General features: G+C 39.2%; 1 protein-coding gene across 15 annotated transcripts in view; it reads left to right on the forward strand.

Moving 5' to 3' along the window:
• Positions 1 to 14,552, forward strand: part of NCOA3 (nuclear receptor coactivator 3) — a 155,137-nt gene that overhangs the window by 72,747 nt on the left and 67,838 nt on the right. For 8 of the 15 annotated variants that reach the window (XM_016938072.4, XM_016938076.4, XM_016938077.4 and 5 more), the window contains exon 2: positions 9,155 to 9,233. The exons of 3 other annotated variants lie outside the window; for them this stretch is intronic. The gene's annotated coding sequence lies outside the window, so the exon portion shown is untranslated. Of the gene's footprint in view, positions 1 to 5,095; positions 5,264 to 9,154; positions 9,234 to 14,552 lie in introns of all 15 variants that reach the window. 4 more of the 15 variants (XM_016938073.4, XM_063803076.1, XM_063803078.1 and 1 more) reach the window with 2 other exon arrangements.

A 14,552-nucleotide genomic window follows, 5' to 3' on the forward strand; every position in this document is an offset into this window, starting at 1 on the left:
CAGTTTTTTTGTTGAAATTACTGAATCAAACTTCAGAAAAAGGGTGGGGAGCACAACAGAGTGACAAAATTATGCTATTAAGTTGTGTAGAAAATAGAAAACACTTTTGAACATATAGACAAGATAAAAAGGCCACGTTTTGCGTTTGTCATACAACCGCTAAAAATACAGCAGTGCCTTGCTGCTTCTCTGTCTCTGTGGAATATCATGGTTAAAGTATAACCCCCATTTGGTGCATAGGAAAAAGGCACACAAAATTAATTTAATTTTTCTAAGATTACATATATAAAATTACAAGGAACATGTAGATTTCCTGACTATACCTGGTATTTTATCAATGAATTGAAATGTGTAAAGAACCTCAGAGTACAACAAAGTAATTACTATGGTTTCCTAGCATGCATTGTAACTACTTAATACATTATTAATTATTCAGGGAGGTGGTTTTTTCTAGTTGCTACTATGTATATTTTGATTTTTTTAGCACAGAGGCATAGTAATATTTGTATTAATGTTGGTGAAATGAAAATTTAAAATTTTATGTAAAATGAAAATTTAAATTGAATTTCAGAACAAAACTTTATCAAATATTTTCCAAAATAGGCTTTTGTGTTTTAAGTTTCTACCTTAATTAACTTTTAGGCCACCCTTGGTTTTTGAAATTTGAATCTGATTCTGTTTTCTTCAAGGGCCTGTATCTTCCTTTGTATACGCTTTGCATAGCAAGTACAGGTCATGCTTAGCATTGTGTTGAATGTTGAGTTTATTTCAGTGTAAACTGAATGCTTTAGCGTAAACTCAGCATTCAACACAATGTCTGGCATTAAATGATTTGCATAGTATTATGTAAAATGTTCTTGTACATTGTAGCAGTGAGGATATCTGATATAATTTTGACATCAGCATTATATATGTAATTACATTTCTATTTTTAAGTATTAAGGAATGGAAATATTTTAATCTTAATATACTTAGGAACTCTGGGATCTTCCCCAACCTCCCCACTTCCCCCAATAGCTGCTGCTGGAGATGGAATCCTATCTGAGTGTTAATAATAATGCCATCACCCATCCCTTCCCCCAGCCTTATGCTAGAGCCTAGTTTGCCTGCAGCTGCAGTGCTAGGCATCTTTCAGGAAGTGACCTTGGCTTGTATTAATCAAATTCAGAACACACAAAAAAGCTTCTTGCTAACATGCTGACTTGATGTAAAATTTTATCGCATCCATTTTGTTTCAAAATGAGGCCATTTTGTAAAAAGAAGATATACAGAAGACCCCTAATTTATTATATATCTATATATATGTATATGTAAAGCTTTTGCAAGCCATGTTGAAAAAACAACTAGGTCTATTTTAAAGTAGACTTTTTATTGCCAAATATGCATAAACTTAAATCATGAAGGCTTGGGAATTGTTACTAGAAAATTACTTCTTTTAATGTCGAATTAAGAAAAAACTATCAGCATCGAGTTTATTTACTATCTTAACTGACATATTGCTATATAAACTTTAAACACTGAAGTTATTTTGGAACCCTTCAGCAGTTATATTAAGTCACACACTTCTGTATATTTGCTTACTTTCACGTTTTCAGAAATAACTGGTATCTTACTTTGCTGGTTTGAATAAGAGCTAATATCCTACATGAAATCGTTTTCTTAGGCAATGGTGGTGCCTACAGGGTATTCTAAACGTAAAGGTAAATTTAAGTCAATGAGTCTGTTAAAATTCAACTACCTATTGTGTCAAAGAGAGAAATATTGCTAACTTCAAATTTACAGTGTGTTCATTTAGGATTTGACTAATTATTTTAATAGTAGAGCAGTTAATACAGCGATTTCACTTTTATCCTGTGGTGCTTCAAAGGCATCTAGTTTTTAAATGTAGTCCAGTTAAGGTGTATGTAGTAGAGGTTTTCATTTTAGACTTGCTCAATGTTAAATATAGAATGTTGAAAATATTATTTAATGGATTAGTTTATTGGTTTCTGCATTTGAAGAAATTTACATAAATTAGTTAGGGAGCAGTTGTACCTACTGCCAAATGGTTCACTCCTGAGTTTATTGTACAGTTACTCCCAGGTACTGAAATATAAGAAAAGAAAAATTTAAACCTTAGCTAAGAGCTCTGCCTGCATTTCTGTGGATCCACATTATGAAAAGGATAGAGGAACATTGCCTGTGTATAGTAATGGTTTGAGGAGAGGGTAGGGATACTATGCAAATAAAAAAATTGGGGTATAGGTGAATCCTTCAGTTAGATGTCTTTATTATCTGAGTTACTTTTAAAGCATTTACTGGATACACAACCAGTATTATCTTTTTACCATCCTATAAATTGTTCATAGAATTGCAGCCTCATGGAGGAAAATCCATCTCCTTTACCTGCCTAAATTTATTCTTTGTCTTGATACTAGCATTAATAACTGGTTTGTTAGATACTACAGGCTAAAGAAACTCAGATTTCAAGAAGAAAGAAGATAATTACTCGATCATTTCTCCCCTCAAACACCTGTTTAAAATATATTGTCTTGAATAAAATTGTCACCTTGAACTTATTGTGTTCTTTGCCTTCTCCACTCCCCTGTCCTTAAAAAAAATAAAAAGAAGGGAAAGCCTTATAAGAAAAGGAAAATGTGCAATCCCGGTAGCCAATGAGTTAATGTTCATTTGCAGCCCGAGGGGTCAGCATGCAGCCTGTGTTTCCTGATTGGCTGCTAAAAGGTGAAATTGAAACCACTGTAAACTTTTGACCCTGTAGCAATTCTTGTGGAACGCCTTCCACTGGTGGAGCCCAGAGCTTTGCTCACTTCCCCACCCAACTCTCCCACCCTCTTTCCTGTATTTATTTTGTGTGATCCTGCAGCACTGCATGCAGTTTTTCCAAAGTGGCAGGGAGAGAGAGGCAGAACAAGCGCAAGCAAGCGGCTTGCTTGAATGCCTGTTTTGGTAACCATTGGATAAGAGCTAATATTCAACTCAGCCAAAGATATCAGGCCTTTTATACTAATCTGCCAACTAGATTTTTAAGTTTTCTCCTTAATCTAAAGCTAATTTAAAAAATTTAGGCTAGTTTAGTTCCATTGTTCATCAGTGGATAGTATCGTTGTATAAGCAAAAATGTATGGCATAATTTCCTGGATGTCTTGAATTAAAAATAAGTTTTAAGTTTTAGCTACCTTTACCCCATTTATGTTTCCTGTATCCCTATGTAATTTTTACACAAATGGCCATTTCATAGAAGGTTTTTTGTCCTTTGCCTTTTATTATGAAGAAACTCAAATGGCATTTTGGTTATGACAACTCTGGACATAATTGCAGAAATTGTACAATTAATGCCTCCCCCTTTGGCTGAGATAAATGGTTTTGGATTTGTCTTGCTTTCACATGTAAATAGTGTTGAACAGTTAACAACCCCATGAAAAAGGCAGGGTAGTTTTTCTCTATTCTTTCCTTATACTCTCATGGGACTCTGGTCTTTTTAATTCTTCCTTTTATCCATGGTGTCTAGCACAATGTGGCACATGGATGCTTAGCAGATGCTTACTGAATGAACATAGCTTTCATTTTAGGAACTTTAGGTCTGTTTATACCTGCTTCCCTTTTCCTAATTAATTGATGGCAGCAACTGTGATTTGCTTATTTCCAAGTGCCAGTGCAGTGCCTGATTCTAATAGATACACAGCAAGCATTTAATTGAAATCGAATTAAAATCTAACACAAGATCATTTCAAGAAGCAGGACTTTACAAAATCTAGGTTTTCAGAAGCCAAGGCGTCTGTTTTCACTGCGTTATTATGAATTTTCAGGCTGATTCCGTATAGAACGAAATGTTTAATTTATTAAATATGTAGAATACATTATAAGTCAGCTTGATTCTTTCTAGTATATATCACAAGATATGTGGTAATACCTGTCTTTATTTTACTAGACATGCGTATGCTGTAATTTGAAATAATTCCTTGTCCCCCACTCCCTTATCAAGAAGATTATAGCATTTAAAAAAGATTGTAATAAATGTCTTACCAATGTTCTCCTGGGAAGCAAATACATTTTTACTTAATTGAACATACAATAATGGACTAAGTAATGGGAAAAAAAAATTCTTAAACTGAGTTAAGTTTATATAGCTTAAAAAAAGTGGTACCATTTTATATAACTTTATTATTATTATTTTTTAAGACAGAGTCTTGCTCTGTTGCCCAGGCTGGAGTGCAGTGGCGTGATCTCAGCTCACTGCAACCTCTGCCTACGGGGTTCAAGTGATTCTCCTGCCTCGGCTTCCCGAGTAGCTGGAACTACAGGCGCCCGCCACCACACCCAGCTACTTTTTGTATTTTTAGTAGAGATGGGGTTTAGCCATGTTGGCCAGGCTGGTCTCGAACTCCTGACCTCAGGTGATCTGCCCACCTCGGCCTCCCAAAATGCTAGGATTACAGGCATGAGCCACTGCACCCAGCCCCATTTTATATAACTTGAAATGTTCATATGATTTTCAACTTGCAGTTGGTCTTCTCCTTTCATTATAGCTACAGATTAGCTGTAGTTGATTGTTGCAAGTGAAACCTATGGTTAGAGTTTTGATCAAAGATACTTATCACTTGATAAATCATCCCAACTGCAAAAGTGTTGGATTTTGATGTTAAATTTAACACTAATATTTTGCAGCCTTTAACCTGAAATTCATTTGGTGACCTAGTCTACTCTGTAGTACTTTGAAGATTATTGAGCAACAGCTAGCTTTTCCCAGTGACAGTGGCTCCCCTTTTCTGTGACTTTAGGGAAGTGAGGAAGGAGATCCTGGGAGCAGTGCCAGTGGGAGCTTGGAAAGAACAATGGGTTTAATATGATTAATTGTAGAATCCTTTCCCCTTTTCATGTTCAACAGTAAAAGAAAAACATGTTTATAATATTCAGTGGCTGCTTTTTGCCCTGTTGGTGTTTCCAAGCATGATATATTATATAGTTTGGATTTTCCTATGTATCAACTCCTCTCCCCAATTTTATTCTTTGTTCTGGCTTTGAGGCATATCTTCTCAGACTAGCTATTAACAAGGCTTAATTTGATGTTTGATTTCCCCTCACGTCCTTTTAGGTCTCTGGTGATGAAGGTTTAAAATAAAAACCTAAAACTAAAACAGGGGCCATGTTGTCCAAGATGGACTCAGATTCCTGAGCTCAAGCAATCTTCCCGCCTCAGCCTCCTGAGTAGCTGGCGTTACAGGTGTGCGCTGCCGTGCCTGGCCTGGTGATGCAGGTTTTGGTAATGTAGATGTCATCAGTAAACCATTAATTCTACTAGAAAATTTAATGTCCCTGTTACCTTCTCAGATGTCTAATGTTTCTGGAACTTCTCACATTTAGTTTTATGTCAGTATGATTTGGTTTTTGTATGTGTGATTGATTAAAATCTGAATTGTGAAAAGGGATAATCTTGTTTTTGATAAAGAAAAAAAATACTGTCCTAAGAAATCTGCTAGGATTGTTGCCTTTGCCGAATCTTTTTTCCAGACAAGTTTAACTCACCAGCAAATTTACTAACAGTTCTATACTTACAGGATCCTGGTATATAGTAGTACTCCTTTCCAGGTTCCTGGTAGGCAAGCCAATCATTGTTCTGTGACTATTTGCGAATCTCTCTGGTTTAATTATACACTTCCTTGGAGGGGAGAATTTTGTACCTGGCTTGTCTTTGTGTTACTGAACTGAACTGGGTCTATTTTTCTGTGTATGCAATGGAAAGCTGAACACTAAGCACCAAGTTTTTGTAGGAAGAAAAGTTTATTGCAAGGCTGCTGTGTAAGGAGACAGGAGTTGGGCTCAAATCTGCCTCTCTGAACTAGAGTTTGGGTGCAGGTTTTATATTTGGAGAGTAATGAGGTGTGATCTGAGTGGATCCTGCCATGGGGTGATGTCAAGGCTTGATTTGGTTGCATCTTCTGTCCTGCCATGTGGTGTCTGCTCTTATTCATTCGCTGTTCCTCAGTTTGATCATTTAGATTCCACCCATGGTTGCATTCTTTGTTCATCTGGGCATGCTGACTTTACATGATCTTCCACCTGGGGGTCCAGCAGTTAACATTTGGGTCCAAGGGTGCAGATTGGCGGGGTCAGCATTCCTTTGAGAAGTAGGAAAACCAGCACTATAACACTGGAGTATTAATCTAGGCCCTCTCACCACCTTCTACACGAGGCAGCAGTAATTGTTTCCTAGGTCCATTATGCTACTAGATACTTTCTGACTCAAATTCCTTTCCTGGCCGGGCACGGTGGCTCATGCCTGTAATCCCAGCACTTTGGGAGGCCGAGGTGGGCAGATTTCTTGAGGTCAGGAGTTCGATACCAGCCTGGCCAATGTAGCGAAACCCTGTCTCTACAAAAATTAGCTGGGCATGGTGGCATGCACCTGTAATCCCAGCTACTTGGGAGGCTGAGGCAGGAGAATCGCTTTAACCTGGGAGGCAGAGGTTGCAGTGAGCCGAGATCATGCCCCACTGCACTCTAGCCTGTGCAACAGAGTGAAACTCCATCCCCCACCCCCATCCCCCCAAAAAATCCTTTCCTTATCCCACCTCTTTTGTTCCTTAGGTGCTAACCCCACCCCATGACCCTCCTTCGTCTTTCCTAATAAAGGAAAAAACATAAGAGAACCATTTTAGAAGTCAAACCTGATTTAAAACAGGGCCAGAAGATCTTAGAGGTTCTTTACAGAAGTTCTGCCTACCTTTTCTCCCTTCATCTTACACGAATTAAATTGGATAGCATAAAAATTCAAGTTAAAAAACATAACATTCGGTCCGGTATGGTGGCTCACACCTGTAATCCCAACACTTTGGGAGGCCGAGGCAGACAGATCACTTGAGCTCAGGAGTTCAAGGCCAGCCTGGGCAACATGGTGAAACCCTGTCTCTACAAAAAATATAAAAATTAGCTGGGTATGATGGTGTGTGCCTGTAGTCCCAGCTCCTTGGGTAGTTGATGTGGGAGTATTGTTTGAGCCTCGGAGGTCGAGGCTGAGGTGAGCCATGACCATACCACCACACTCCAGCCAGTCTGGGCACAGAGTGAGATCCTATCTCAAAAAGAAAAAGAAAAAAGCTACAACTTTGGTGCACAAAATTATTAAAAATATTATATAAAATTACCTTCAGGCTGTGTGTATAAGTAACATAAATGAATTTTATGTTTGGACTTGGGTTTCTTCCCCTAGATATCTCAGTATGCATATGCAGATATTTAAAAAATCTGAAAAAAATTCGAGACACTTATGCTTCCAAGCATTTTGCATAAGGGATAGTCACCCGGCACTACCTAGAGTTTTCTTTTTCCTTTGTTGTGAGCCACATGTAATATGCCTCCGATTCCCTGCTCACTGATTTTCTCCCCTCTAATTTTAGTTTCAGAAGCACAACAGACCTTTCCATAATGCAGCTAGATTGTGGTTGGCTCTCCCCATATACTGTCTGCAGACTACACTACGTGGAATGTCCATGGCTATAATATGTTTGTTACTTGTAACTTGTGAATATATCATTTTTCCTTTCCCCCATACCAACAGATCTACCAATTCCAGCATGAAAGCTATTAACTTTAGGGCGTAATTATGGTTGTTATCTTGGTTCGATACCATTGGAATTAGTGGCAATCATATTGTTGCTTTATTGTTAAATTTGGAAATTCGTAAGGTAAAGTGAATGTTCTTACTGGTTCACTTATTTATTGCAGCAGAACCTGCACGCCATTTCTTCAAGTGCAAAAGCCTGCTGTTTATATGTTCATGTGTTTTACTGCAGATTATTTTGAAGAACGATCTCTCATTTCCTTGCTAATATTTTGTTTTGGTGGTCAAAATGCATCCTTTTATAGAAGGCAAGAAAACATCTGAGCCTTTCCTCTGGCCTTTGCTTGTTGGCTTTATCCATCCCTCCCTCATCTGATAATTTTTGGACTAGGGCATTTAAGCATTTGATTCTGCCAGGGTATTAATGTTGTCTTTATTCTCTGTTGAGCACTGATTTTGGACAAATGAATACCCCCACAAGTTCAGAGTACCCATCTGTTTTGATCACTTTTCAAGATTCAGAACTGGTCTCCACCACCTCCACTTTGCATTATCCATTTTTATAAACTGTGACAGAGTATATATTATATATTCTATGCCTGACTTTTATTTTAATTAATTAATTAATTTACTTATTTTTGAGATGGAGTTTTGCTTTTGTTGCCCAGGCTAGAGCGCAATGGCATGGTCTTGGGTCACTGTAACCTCTGCTTCCCTGATTCAGATGATTCTTCTGCCTCAGCCTCCTGAGTAGCTGGACTACAGGCGCATGCCATCACACCAAACTAATTTTTTGTATTTTTAGTAGATATGGGGTTTCACCATGTTGACCAGGCTGGTCTCAAACTCCTGACCTCATGTGATCCACCCACCTCGGCCTCCCAAAGTGCTGGGATTCGAGGCATGAGCCACTGCGCCTGGCCCTGACTTTTGTTTTTTAATTTTTATTTTTTTGTGTGTGGAGATGGTGTCTTGCTATGTTGCTCAGGCTGATCTTGAACTCCTGGCCTCAAGCGGTCCTCCTACCTCAGCCTTTCAAAGTTCTGGGATTATAGGCATGAGCCACTGCGCCTGGCCCTATGCTTGACTTTTCAAACAGAAGTAGTGATTATATGGTACAATAAGACATCTACTCAAATTCCTAGGAAGAGGTGGTGTACTTGATAGCTTTTGTTTGTTTCATATATCCAGGGAAGGGAAAAATGGGAAGACTTAATTTTTTTGAGAGAGAATCTCGCTCTGTCACCCTGGCTGGAGTGCAGTGGCATAGTCTCGGGTCACTGCAACCTCTGCCTCCCAGGTTCAAGTGATTCTCCTGCTTCAGCCTCCTGAGTAGTTGGGATTACAGGCGGATGCCATGTCGCCTGGCTAATTTCTGTATTTTTAGTAGAGTTGGGGTTTTGCCATGTTGGCCAGGCCAGCCTTGAACTCCTGACCTCAAGTGATTTGCCCGCCTTGCCTCCCAAAGTGCTGGGATTACAGGCATGAGCCACCACGCCCGGCTGGAAGACTTAATTTGTGGGTGACTAATCATAATGCTTAAATGAAGAAAAGACAATAAAATTCAATCCCTCCTCTTCTTTTTGTCCTCAGGATCAAAATACTTGCTGGATGGTGGACTCAGAGACCAATAAAAATAAACTGCTTGAACATCCTTTGACTGGTTAGCCAGGTAATTCAGCTTTAGTTTGATTTGATCCTTTGTAATTTTTTGTCTTCAACCTTCTGAAGATATTACCCTCCTCTTTAATTTATGATTTAATTAAAACTATTTATGCTTCATGTTTTTCTCTTTAATGATTATTAAATGAATGTGCTTAGAGTACTTGAGTGAATACGTATGTGTATGTACAGTTGGCCCTTGAACAACTGAGGACTGGGGACACTGACCCCTTGTTCAGTAAAAAATGTGCAGAACTTTCGACTCCCCCCAAACTTAACTACTAATAACCTCCTCTTGCCTAGAAGCCTTACTGTTAATATAAACAGCTGATTAACGCATATTTTGTATGTTACATATATTATATCCTGTATTCTTACAATAAAGTAAGCTAGAGAAAAGAAAATGTTATTAAGAAAATTATGGCCAAGTGCAGTGACTCATGTTTATAATCCTAGGACTTTGAGAGGCTGAGGTGGTTATATCACCTGAGTCCAGGAGTTTGAGAACAGTCTGGGCAACAGAGCGAAACCCCATCTCTACAGAGAATGCAAAAACTAGCCAGACATAGTGGCCTGTGCCTTAGTCCCTAGCACTAGAGACACTGAGGTGGGAGGATTGCCTGTGCCCATGAGGTTGAGGCTGCGCCTCAGCTGTGATTGTGCCACTGCACTCTAGCCTGGGCAACAGAATGAAACCCTGTCTCCGAAAAGAAAAAAAAGAGATAGAAAAAAGGAGAAAATTTTAAGGAGGCTGGACATGGTGGCTCACTCATATGCTCACAACTATGATCCTAGCACTTTGGGGATTGGAGGTGGGAGGATCACTTGAGGCCAGGAGTTGGAGACCAGCCTAAACAACACAGTAACATCCCCAGTTCTACAAAACACACAAAAAATTAGCTAGCTAGGTGGTGTGCGCTTGTAGTCCTAGCTGCTTGGGAGGCTGAGGTGGGAGATTGCTCGATCTCAGGAGTTTGAAGCTGCAGTGAGCTATGACTGCACCACTACACTTCAGCATGGGCAACAGTATGAAACCTTGTCTCTAGAAAATAAGTAAATAAATAAATAATTAAAAAGGAAAGACATGGCCGGATGTGGTGGCGCATGCCTGTAATCCCAGCACTTTGGGAGGCCAAGGTGGGTGGATCACCTGAGGTTAGGAGTTTGAGACCAGCCTGGCCAACGTGGTGAAGCTCCGTCTCTACTAAAAACACAAAAATTAGCCGGGCATGGTGGCGTGTGCCTGTAATCCCAGCTACTCGAAAAGCTGAGGCAGGAAAATCACTTGAACCTTGGAGGTGGAGGTTGTAGTGAGCTGAGATCATGCTACAGCACTCCAGCCTGGGCAACAGAGTGAGACTTCATCTCAAAAAAAAAAAAAAAGTCATAAGGAAGAGAAAACATACATATTATTCATTAAGTGGATCATCATAAAGGTCTTCATTCTTTTCGTGAGGTTGAGTAGGCTTGAGGAGGAGGAGGAGAAAGAAGAGGAAATGTTGGTCCTACTGTCTTAGGCATGGCAGAAATAGAGAAAAATCTGCGTATAACAGAACAAATGCAGTTCGAATGTGTTGTACAAGGGGTTATGGTATTCGTATATATGTATATACATACAAATACAAACATAATTTTGGGGGAAGAGAAGAAATTCCCCCTCCTTACGTGTGAATATTTTAATGGCATTTAGTCAAACATCTGAATTAGCCTAACTTACATTTGCTGTTTCACCTTGTGAAGACAAATTTCCCCAGATTGCTTGTGCTGGCAAATAACATTTCATCTAACCCCTTTCTTAACTTTTTTTTTTTTTTTTTTTTTTTTTTGAGACAGAGTCTCCCTCTGTCACCCAGGCTGGAGTGCAGTGGTGTGATCTCGGCTTACTGCAGCTTCTGCTTCCTGGATTCAAGCAATTCTCGTGCCTCAGCCTCCCAAGTAGCTGGGATTACAGACGTGCACAGCCACATCCGGCTAAGTTTTGTATTTTTGGTAGAGATGGGATTTCACCATGTTGGCCAGGCTGAAACTCCTGGCCTCAAGTGACGTGCCTGCCTTGGCCTAAAGTGCTGGGATTATAGGCGTGAGCCACTGCGCCTGGCCCCTTTTCTTAACTTTTAATATTACATCAGAATAGGAAAAATGAGAATAGAAAAAGCTGTCTGGTTGCCGAGAAAACAGTCATGCTTTGTTTAGCTAAATTTCTTTTGGTAATCCCATCATTCTCTTGGTTAGCTAGGTTTGAAATCTGAGTTGTCTTTGAATCCCACCGTACTCTGATTCATTTGGTAAGCAGGCTTTATCTGGCTTTCTATTTTCATGTGTCCTGTATTTGTTCCACTTTCTGTTCCTAATTTTAGCTTCCGAGGCCAAGACCCCGTAATTTCATGAGGGTGTTTGTCCTTGTCTCTACTGCTTCCTTGTCCACTCACTTAAAATTTAGCTAGATTTTCCTAAATGTATACTTTTAGCCAAGCTTATGTTGTGCTCTAAGTTTTGTGCTACCTTTCCTTGGCTTACAGAAAGAAAAAGTACAAACTCCCTTCTCTGACATTTCAAATGGTACTTTGTCTGAGAATCTATCCAAGTTACCAGCCTTAGGTCTTGCAATTTCCCTGTAAAATCCCTCAGTTAATTGTGATATATACCCATTCTTCTGAACATGGCAGAGAACTATCTCCACAGGTTTTTTTTTTTTTTTTTTTTTTGAGACGGAGTTTGTTACCCAGCTTGGAGTGCAATGGCACGATCTTGTTTCACTGCAACCTCCACTTCCAGGGTTAAGTGATTCTCCTGCCTCAGCCTCCCGAGTAGCTGGGATTACAGGCACCCGCCACCCTGCCCGGCTAATTTTGTATTTTTAGTAGAGACGGGGTTTCACCATGTTGGCCAGGCTGGTCTTGAACTCCTGACCTTAGGTGATCTACCTGCCTCGGCCTCCCAAAGTGCTGGGATTACAGGTGTGAACCACTGTGCTCGGCCAATTTTTTCTTTTTTAAATACCTTTTATTTGGAAGTATACATTTACAAAAGTTACAAAAATATAGTATAAAGAACATCTGGATATCCTTTATCCAGACTTACCCACTTGCTTTATTATTTGTATTTGTGCTGTCCTACTCTCTTTTCTCTTGTTCTACCAACGTAAACACACACACAATTTTTTTTTTTAACCATTTGAGGGTGAGTTACATATGTTATGCTTCTTTCCCCTAATACTTCTGTTGTATTCCTACAAATAGGGTCATTCTCTTATATAACCATGGTACAGTTAATAACTTCATAAATGGACATCGATGAAATCTATCGCCCATATTCCAGTTTTGTCAGTTGACCTAAGAAAGTCTCTTGTAGCATTTTCTATGCTTCCTGTATAGACTACAGTCTGGGGTCAGGTTCTGCATTCAGTTATTATTTCTCTTTGGCCTCCTTTTTCCTGGGATATTTTCACAGCCTGTCTTTATCTCTTATGACATTGGCATTTTTGAGAACACAACCCTTCCCTAACCCCCTTACTCTCTTCAATGGAGATGTTCTTCATTTTATGTTGGTCTGAAATTTCCTTGTGATTAGATTAAGATGTTATGGATTCTTGGCAGGAATACTGCATCCGCAATGTGATACTCTGAGATGGGGTCATATGACGTCCATCTGTCCCTTATTGTGATGCAAATTTTGATCCCTTGGCCAAGGTGTTGCCAGATTTCTCCACTGTTTGGTTTTTTTGCCCTCTCTTTTGCCAAGCAATAAGCAGCTTGTGGGGAAACAATGCAGATATTCTGATTCTTTTCACGGTTTCTTCTAGATTTAGCATCCATTGACTCTTGTCTGATCCAGCTTTTTATTGTGATGATTGCAAAATGGTCATTTTTTTCTTTCCAGCATTCCTTTCCCATTACCCGTCAGATCTTGGCTGTATTCCATAATCAATAGCCCTATGTATTGGTGATGGATTCATGAATTCCTATTTTTTGAATGGTTTACAATTCACTTACCCTGCTTAATTATTTTAGTGCTCAAATTGTCCTAGAAGTTTGGCTAGTGAAGCTCCTGTAAGTGGGCCGCTGTGTCCTTGTGGGGAATAAAAGTTTTAGAGACCAAGATCTCTCTGAGTGCTAGGTGTCCTCACTACTTCTGGGCTGTTTTCTCATCTTGGCCTTTTTAGTGGATAGAGCTAGGAAATAATATGCATGCTTATACACATACATGTACATATACATACTCATACAGTCATCCCTTCGTACCTGAGGGTGATTGGGTCTAAGACCCTTTGTGTGCACCAAAATCTGCTGATGCTTAAGTTCTTTAAACTATAAAGTAGCAATTGTATTTGCATATAACCCATGTTCAATTTCTTGTATGCTTTAAGTCATCTCTAGATTACTTATAAGAATCTAACACAGTGTAAATACTGTGTAGGTTGTTGTTAAACTGTATTTTTTAATTTGTATTTTATTGTTGTATTGTTTTTTTAAATTTATTTTTTGAGTATTTTTGATCCATGGATGCAGAATCCACGATACAGAGGGCCGACTTCGCATGTGTTCATTGAAACATACATATACATATTTTAGAAATCATGAGCTTATATCAGTATGTACATCTTTATTCCATGTCTACAGGGTTCTTTGTACTTCATTTTTTATTTTTATGTCCCTTATTATTATGTGGGAATCCTGACTCTCAACCTTAGTACATTTACTCATTTGCCTAATCCTCTAATACATCTAAAATAATTTCAGAATTGGTTTTTTCATTTCACTGCAATAAACAAACTGAAAATGAGTGGAGCATTTGTCTATAATTCTTCTCCACCTCCCAATTTTACCCAAGACTGAGAGTAAACAGTTAAAATTTAAATTGCTTGGATTAGCCCTCCATACCCTTTCTCCACCCCACTTTTTTTTTTTTTTTTTTGAGGCAGTCTTGGTTGCTCAGGCTGGAGTGCAGTGGTGCGATCTTGGCTCACTGCAACCTCTGCCTTCTGGGTTCAAGGGATTCTTCTGCCTCAGCCTCCTGAGTAGCTGCAACTACAGGTGCGTGCCACCATGCCCAGCTAAGTTTTGTATCTTTAATAGAGACAGGGTCTCACCATGTTGCCCAAGCTGGTCTCCAACTCCTGAGGTCAGGCGATCCGCCCGCCTCTGCCTCCCAAGGTGCTGGGATTACAGGAGTGAGCCACCACGCCCGACCTCCACCCCACTTTTACTTCCCACCTTACTTTCTGTATAAACTAGTTAGGGTATTCATTTGAAACAAAATTAAGTTTATTTACTTGTTTGCTTATGCTGCCTCCCATTCTGATTTTTATTTTTGTAATATGTAGAATAAT

The sequence above is a fragment of the Pan troglodytes genome, chromosome 21, assembly GCF_028858775.2.
Source record: "Pan troglodytes isolate AG18354 chromosome 21, NHGRI_mPanTro3-v2.0_pri, whole genome shotgun sequence".
Classification (NCBI taxonomy): domain Eukaryota; kingdom Metazoa; phylum Chordata; class Mammalia; order Primates; family Hominidae; genus Pan; species Pan troglodytes.